We start from the raw sequence: 7,316 nt of genomic DNA, 5'->3' as shown, positions 1-7,316 counted from the left end.
TATCTAACGTTTATTGGGGCTTTAAACACAAATAAAATGTTGGTTTATTGATGAAAGACACAATGAAGGAAAACATACGAATATGTATGTGTAGTCCAAGGATATAGTAATTATAAGCATGAATTGAGATAAAGTGAAATATCAAATTATCAATTGGTTAGTGTGACTTAAGTCTTAGTGCCTTGATGATGACACTGAAGCGCCTGTTAAGTGGGGTGAAGTGCTCAACATGATTTGGGCTGCTCTTTAGGGATTAAGCTCTCCGTTAACAACACAACTGAACCCTTTAACTCAATGTGCACAACTTTAGAAATTGTTATTTATCTCTTTTAGTTCATTCCTCTGTTTTCTATTAGATTGTATTTGACTTTAGAATCAAATAAAAAACTGAAACTAGGTAATTTTTTTAAATTTAACTTGTATATTATATAGGTGATGGTGCAAGAAAATCATAAATACGAATTACAATGGGGCCGGGCGGATGCAGGGCGGGGTGGGTTTAAGGCTATGCGGGGTGGGGCGGGTTTAAGGTTGTGCCGGGAGGGTTGAAGTGGATTTTTTAAAACTAATGCGGGGAAGGGGAGGGTTGCGGGTATATTTTATGTGGTTCAAACTTAATTTTAACTTTTTACATTAAGAGTGATAGAGCATTCTTTATTAAGATAATTTGTTAAAAACTACTAAAATATTAAAGATAGTAAATGAAAATGATTCAATAAAAAATACAATTTCTTACATGTTTCCCAATTGACCTCTAAAAATTAAATTTTTAAGTCACTATCCTATTGAATTAATACAACTTGATGAAAAAATTAATTTATTTTATGAATTTTATTTTTAGTATCAAACTTAGCTAGAAAAAGAAAAGATTAAAAAGTTATGCGGGCGGGTCCAGTGGCGGAGCCAAGATCTCTGTGAAGGGCGTTTGAAGTATAAAGTAGTAAGCTCGTAAAAATTACAAGATGAAAAACTAAGCGAGACGGAAAAGGAAAATATTAATTTTAACCCGCTAAATTTAACTTGTCTTGTCATGCCGCGTTTTAGTTCTTCCTACTTTTATCTTGCTCCGCAAAGGTCCGACTTCAGTCAACATTCTAGGTAAATGGACTCGGATGAGATTTTCGTCAGCACTATTAGTTTCAGAACATTGAGTTTGCTCTAGTAGTGTGGTTTGCTAGAGTCCCGAGACTTTTAGGTTGCAATTTGGATGTGGAGGCGAAAGTTATGTTTTAGGCCGAAAGGGGTGGCGAGGGGGTATTTGTCACGCCCCGAGCCTACACCCTGGACGTGGCCGACACTCGAAGACCATTGCTGGCCCCAAGTGAACCCTTGGCCTGGCTTACTTAACTCAGCGGAAGACTTAACTCAACAACATAAACTCAAGTAATAGTTTAAATGATAACATCTTAGCCAAAATGACAACTTATGTCTCAAAACAAAGTATCTGCAAATACATAGATGAGAGACTCAAAACTAACTGTCTGACTGTCCATGAAGCGTCTATAATACTGAGATGGATGTTGGGACAGACCCCACAACATCCTAATAAAGAAAACTAGGAAAGCGGAATAAAAGAGTCCTCCGGAATGCAGGGAGGCTCACCACTGACTCTGGAGTGCTCAACTAGATCAACGGCGCGTTGGATGCTGATCCTGGTTACCTGCGTCTGCATCATAATAAGATGCAGGCCAACTGACATCAGTACATTGAATGTACGAGTATGCGAGTTGGAATGCTAAACCACAACTTAAGCTTGAAAGGAGTACAAATGAACACTTACCTTGACTCTATTTAACTCATGAATAACTGAACTCAATATAAATCAATAAGACACATGCAATATATATAAAGCTTGTAAAATAGTGTAAACAACTTAGTTCGTTAAAGATAAGCAATAACAAACTCAACTTTACTTATATATAAAAATAATATAACTTTAGTGGGAGATTCTTTAACCGACAACCATCACTATGAGCCCTAGTGATGATACAATGTTTTACCTCACGTTGCCCAAGGACCATCCTATACCTTGCCTTGATATAGGACCTTACTTAACTTAGTGGATCCACTAGCTTAACTTACGTGATCATCTAAAAAGTATGACCCGTTAAATCCCATGTTGGCCACATGGTTCTTACGGAGATTTGAGTTAATATGAACTCGCATCCCCAATTCGGTGCTTAATACTACTCCCAAAATATACTTTAGCTCATATGTGTTTTAAACTCCTCTTTCTTTAGTTTGAGATAATTGCTCAAAGCTTAGCCCAAAGGCTCTTTTGGAATCGATGTTCCCTTTTTTTTGCTCAAATGTGAAAACATTTATAAACTTCTTTGGGAATACATAGTTCCCTAATAACTTTTGAGAAATGAACTCAACTCTTACTCTTTGCTTTACTTGGAACTTGAGCCTTAAAACGAAGTTAAAACGTTTAATAAAGACTCTTGAAAACTTTAAGAAACTTTTCTTTGACTTGGTTCTTAACTTCTAGACTTGAGTCTTAACTTCTTTGTCTTTGATCTTAACTTTTCTTGAATTGAATTATGGATTCAAGGCTCATGATCTCATGTTTATGGATGATTTCATGATGTTTAGATGTACCTTAGAGTGTTGGAATCAACTTAGAAACATAGGTACATTGCTAAGGAACAAGTACAAAAAGGTGGGAGACTAATGGGGAGAACTGGCGTCCCTGGCGCTCTGAGAGGCGCGAGGCGCCAGGCCCCAAACTTCAGAGAAGTCTGTGGGGCGCGCTGGCTGGTGCGGCGCCCCAGCCCCGTTGCCCAGGTTTTCTCGATTTTTCTTCTCCATTTTCATCTCTAAACCCTCAAATCTTCCCTAGTTCTTTCCCCAAACACTTAGGATCAATTGTACCCTCAACACACAACTAATCTAACTCGAAAAACAGCTCGAAAACATGAATCAACTCTACCCCCAAGCATCAACAACTCAACCAACAAGAACTTAACGAATTTCAACAAAGTTCTTCAAGAACTCACTAACTTTTCATTCAATCAACAACCATTCTCTGAATAAAATAAGTTGGGAGTGTGGGTGAACTAACCCATCACGAAAATATCTCACATACCTTAATAGGGATCACCCCCAACGAATTCCACTCGCAAGCTTAGATGATCTTGGTGAATTCTTGCCTTCTTCTCCCGTTCTTTCTTTCTTTCTCTCTTCTCCAAGCCCTAAGCGTATTCTAATTTTTCAAAACTGAATTAAGTTCTGTTTTTACCCCAATAAATCCCTAAAACGAATTAGGAAATAAATTAGAGAAAAGACTACTTTGCCCTTCCCTAAATCCGGATTGGGACTTTCCTCAATCCAACAACCCAGCTTCCGAAAGTCATATCTCACTCATACGATGTCAAAATCGCGCAAACTCGGTGGCATTGGAAAGATCTCTCCAAGGGATTTCCAACTATATCAACAACTGCTCCTAACTCATTCTGAGCTAGGAGTTATGGCTGTTTGAAAATGACCAAAACTCACTTTCTTAACTTAGACAAAATTTTCCAGATTTCCTTATTCTTTCCAAAATAATTATTTTCAGATTTTTAACTCTTTCTAGTTGTATCTAGGTACGAGATGTTACAGTATTTTTGTCATAACAATCTTTATTTATGGAAATTCAATGATTTCATTGAGTCTGAAATGTCAATTTAGTGGGGTATAACACATGATTTATTTTTATCGGGTCTCAAATAATTTTCGAGGATCCATTCAGAGAATTTGAAAAATAGCAAAATATGTTTTGCTAAAGCACACTTGTAGCGAGCGATGGAAAAATAAGCTTTAAGAGAAGGAAAATAGTTTTTAGTAACCAAATCGCTGAGTTATAACTCTCGAATTTAGCTTAGAAGTTCATTATTCAAAACACAATTTCTTGAGTTATAGAGCTTCGATTGAGCTGATTTCAGTTGCTACTTATTAAAAATTGTTGGGGATTCAAGTTAGGGTCATCAGGATAGCGTTATGGGCCCCTTTTGGAGATAGTTTCTTGTTCCCAAAACCTTTAGTTTCTCTTTAATGTTGATCATGGTGTCTTTTCTGGCATGTTCTGTTTGAGGCAGTTCCTGAGCTTGAATTGTGTCCATTTTTTGGGCACACATTTATTGAGCTAATTAGGACACATTGGCAAAGTCAATTTTGGGATTCCAGTGCGGGTCGCACAAATGTATTTCTTACTCAATTTTGGACACATCTCCAATTATTGCAATTTTGGTGTCTAAACGTCCATATTAACGTTGTGATCGTGTTTTGGATAGAGTGGAAGTGATCAAAAGCTGATCAGAAGGGCAAAGCTCCACTATTATGATTTTGGAGCGTGCGGGAACTGCTTTGAGGTAGGCTACGACTTACATGACTTTAGATTGAGCTTGTGAGTGTGAATTCGTGTTGATTTACTAGTTTTGGGATAGATTTATAGGTTGTATAAGTTTTAACTATTATAATTCATGTCTTTGCCTTATTTTGGGTAGTTTTGGGGTTCATAAGCTTCCCTGCTTTAAATTTCATGCTTGTATATTGTATTGTGTTATCATTGGGTTGATTATAAAGTTGTTATCAACTTTTTTTTTGCCTTAGCCTAGGCATAGGCTAGTGAATCGATAGGCCTTAGAAATTTCTTTGACGTTGCTTCGGACGACTTACATCCCTCTAGAGCAGACTTGTGTCTAATAGAATGAACCTTAGCTAGGCGTAAACTCAGCTCTTATGATCGTTCATCCATAATCCCCTTTGTGTTTTGACTGGACGTGTTCGTTGGTGATTTTGGGCCTTATTTAGCTATTTGGATGGGTCTTGAATTCGGAGCTAGAGTGGGTCCTAAGTGATTCTGATGATGATTTTTCTCTATGGTTTGTGTTAGAAGCATGTGTGTTTTGGAGACACTTAGATTTCTAAGTCATGGTTCAAGGCCTGTCGTATGTCTTTAGTCATGGTTCGAGGCCCTGACATACGTTTATTAACCTAGGTTTGAGGTCCTAGCACATCTCTTTCAACCTTGGTTCGAGTTCGGGCATCACCTCTATTTGTTGGGTTCGAGTCCTAATCTTGCTGACTTTGATGATTTATTTGGGGTTCCATTACTGCAGTTTGAGTCTATGGATGGTTGTGGCAGTTCTGGGATTCTCTTAAACATAATTATCTTAGTAGATTACTTAACTCTTCTGTATACTCACCGGGCTTATGGGGGTCCGTTTAGTTTATTTACTTTCAATTGTGCATGATTGTACCTTCTAGGCTTATGGGGGTCTAATTAGGTTATAGCTAGCTATTTACCTTTCTGTTTTCCCTTTCCTAGACTCGTGTGCACTATAGTTAGTCTTTCATCATCGCTTCGCTCGTTTGACCTCTTATTGTTTTACTTCTCGCTTTTCATTATTGTCTTTAATTTTCAAGCCCAGTCGACCTATAATGTCTACTAGTACATGTTGTTTTGGTACTTATACTGTAACACCCCGTAATCTACAAAACCAAAATGCAGAATTCCAGAAGTTGTAGGCGCCACCAACGGAGGCCACCTACGGACCTTAGGTGGGGTCCGTGGTTGGCCCCCTGCAACTCCCTCTCCAGAACACCAGAAAATTCATTTGAGTCCAGAATCACGCCAGGACCTACGGACCGTAGGTGGGACCATGATCCGTGGTCCAGGTCCGTGGTTCGGGCCCCAAATTTCTGTCCTCTGAAGCTAAACGACGCCCTGCCAGGACGGACCGTCGTTCAGTCCACGGTCCGTCGGTGGTTTCGGCAAACTTTAAGTCAGGGGTCTTTTGGTCTTTCCCTTATGCGTTGGACACCTAAACTACGTCATTTTGGTCAGTTTTAGTCTAGTAACTTAATCAGACTTTACCCTAAGCGATTCATTCACCAAAAATTTAGAAATCTTAGACCAAAAGAGGAGAAAGAGTCGACCAAGCCCTCTCCAAGAATGCAACAAGTTTCCCTCAGTTCCAGCCCCGAAATCAAAATATTTCTTTGTGGAATTCGTCACCAGGTATGCGGATTTCACTAGTGGGTTCCTTTCACCCATTAGGTCCCTAGAATTAGATTCTTAATTCCCTTAATTATGTTTAGAGTTAGGGTTTCTAAAACCTCATATTGTTGTTGTGATTTAGCTGTTAGATTAATCCTAATTTGAATATTACATTTTCGTAACCATGTTGCTAAATTCTTGTATGAAATTCAGAACCCTAGTTGTGTAGATTCGTTTAGTTCATGAATCACACCTGCTAGGTCAGTTTATACATGTATACATGCATCAATTTTCAAATGTTTCATTACCAGTACTTAATGTTGCATTTCGAGTTAGCATGTCAGAATCTCGAGTTATCCAGTTTATTTCAGCTATGTTGTATTTTATACATTCTATTGGGAGTAGGCTTAATATCGAGTCGGACTAGGGTCAGTCACCCTCATAGTCCCAGAACTACGTGCCCGCGTATGATAAGTCCCCTCTGTGGGCACCATATTTAGTAATCACGCCAGTGTCACGCCCCGAGCCTACACCCTGGACGTGGCCGGCACTCGAAGACCATTGCTGGTCCCCAAGCGAACCCTCATCCTGGCTGACTCCAAGCGAAATACTAACTTAAGCATACAAGAGTTTAAAACTGAATAAGAGTTTATAAACTCAACTTTACAAATTTTTAACTCAAAAGAAAACTCTGTATAATAGAATATATATACAACTCGCCATAAAAGGCAACTTTAGTCTTCAAAACATTTAACAAAATAAATGAAGACACTTCTGAAACTCTATTGTCTATCTATGAAGCCTCTAACTGATAAATATGGAAGTCGGGACAAGACCCACGACCTCCTAACAACTGATACAACTGAAAGGTAAATGAAATCCTCCGGAAGCAAAGAGGCTTGTCATAGCTAACTGGAACTCCCGGATGTATCAACGAATCTCCTGTTGATGATCCTGTATACCAGTGTCTGCATCATAAAAAGATGCAGGCCAAATGGCTCAGTACGTGGAATGTATGAGTATGTAAGCTGGAAAGCTAAACAACATAGGCTAGAAGAAAAACTGGAATAAACTGAACAACTTACCTCTTTTCAAACTTTCTCAACTCAAGGAATACTCAAAACTACTCAAACTTACTCAACTCAGTAGATAGATACTGGATTCAGAGACAGATACTCAACTCAAAGATATATACTCAACTCAAAGATAGATACTCAACTCAAAGATAGATACTCAACTCAAGATAGATACTCAACTCAAGATATATACTCAACTCAAAGATAGATACTCAACTCAAGATAGATACTCAACTCAAGATATATACTCAACTCAA

The sequence above is a fragment of the Solanum stenotomum genome, chromosome 8 (genome assembly GCF_019186545.1).
Source record: "Solanum stenotomum isolate F172 chromosome 8, ASM1918654v1, whole genome shotgun sequence".
Taxonomy (NCBI): Eukaryota; Viridiplantae; Streptophyta; class Magnoliopsida; order Solanales; family Solanaceae; genus Solanum; species Solanum stenotomum.
This window is presented reverse-complemented; position numbering follows the sequence as displayed.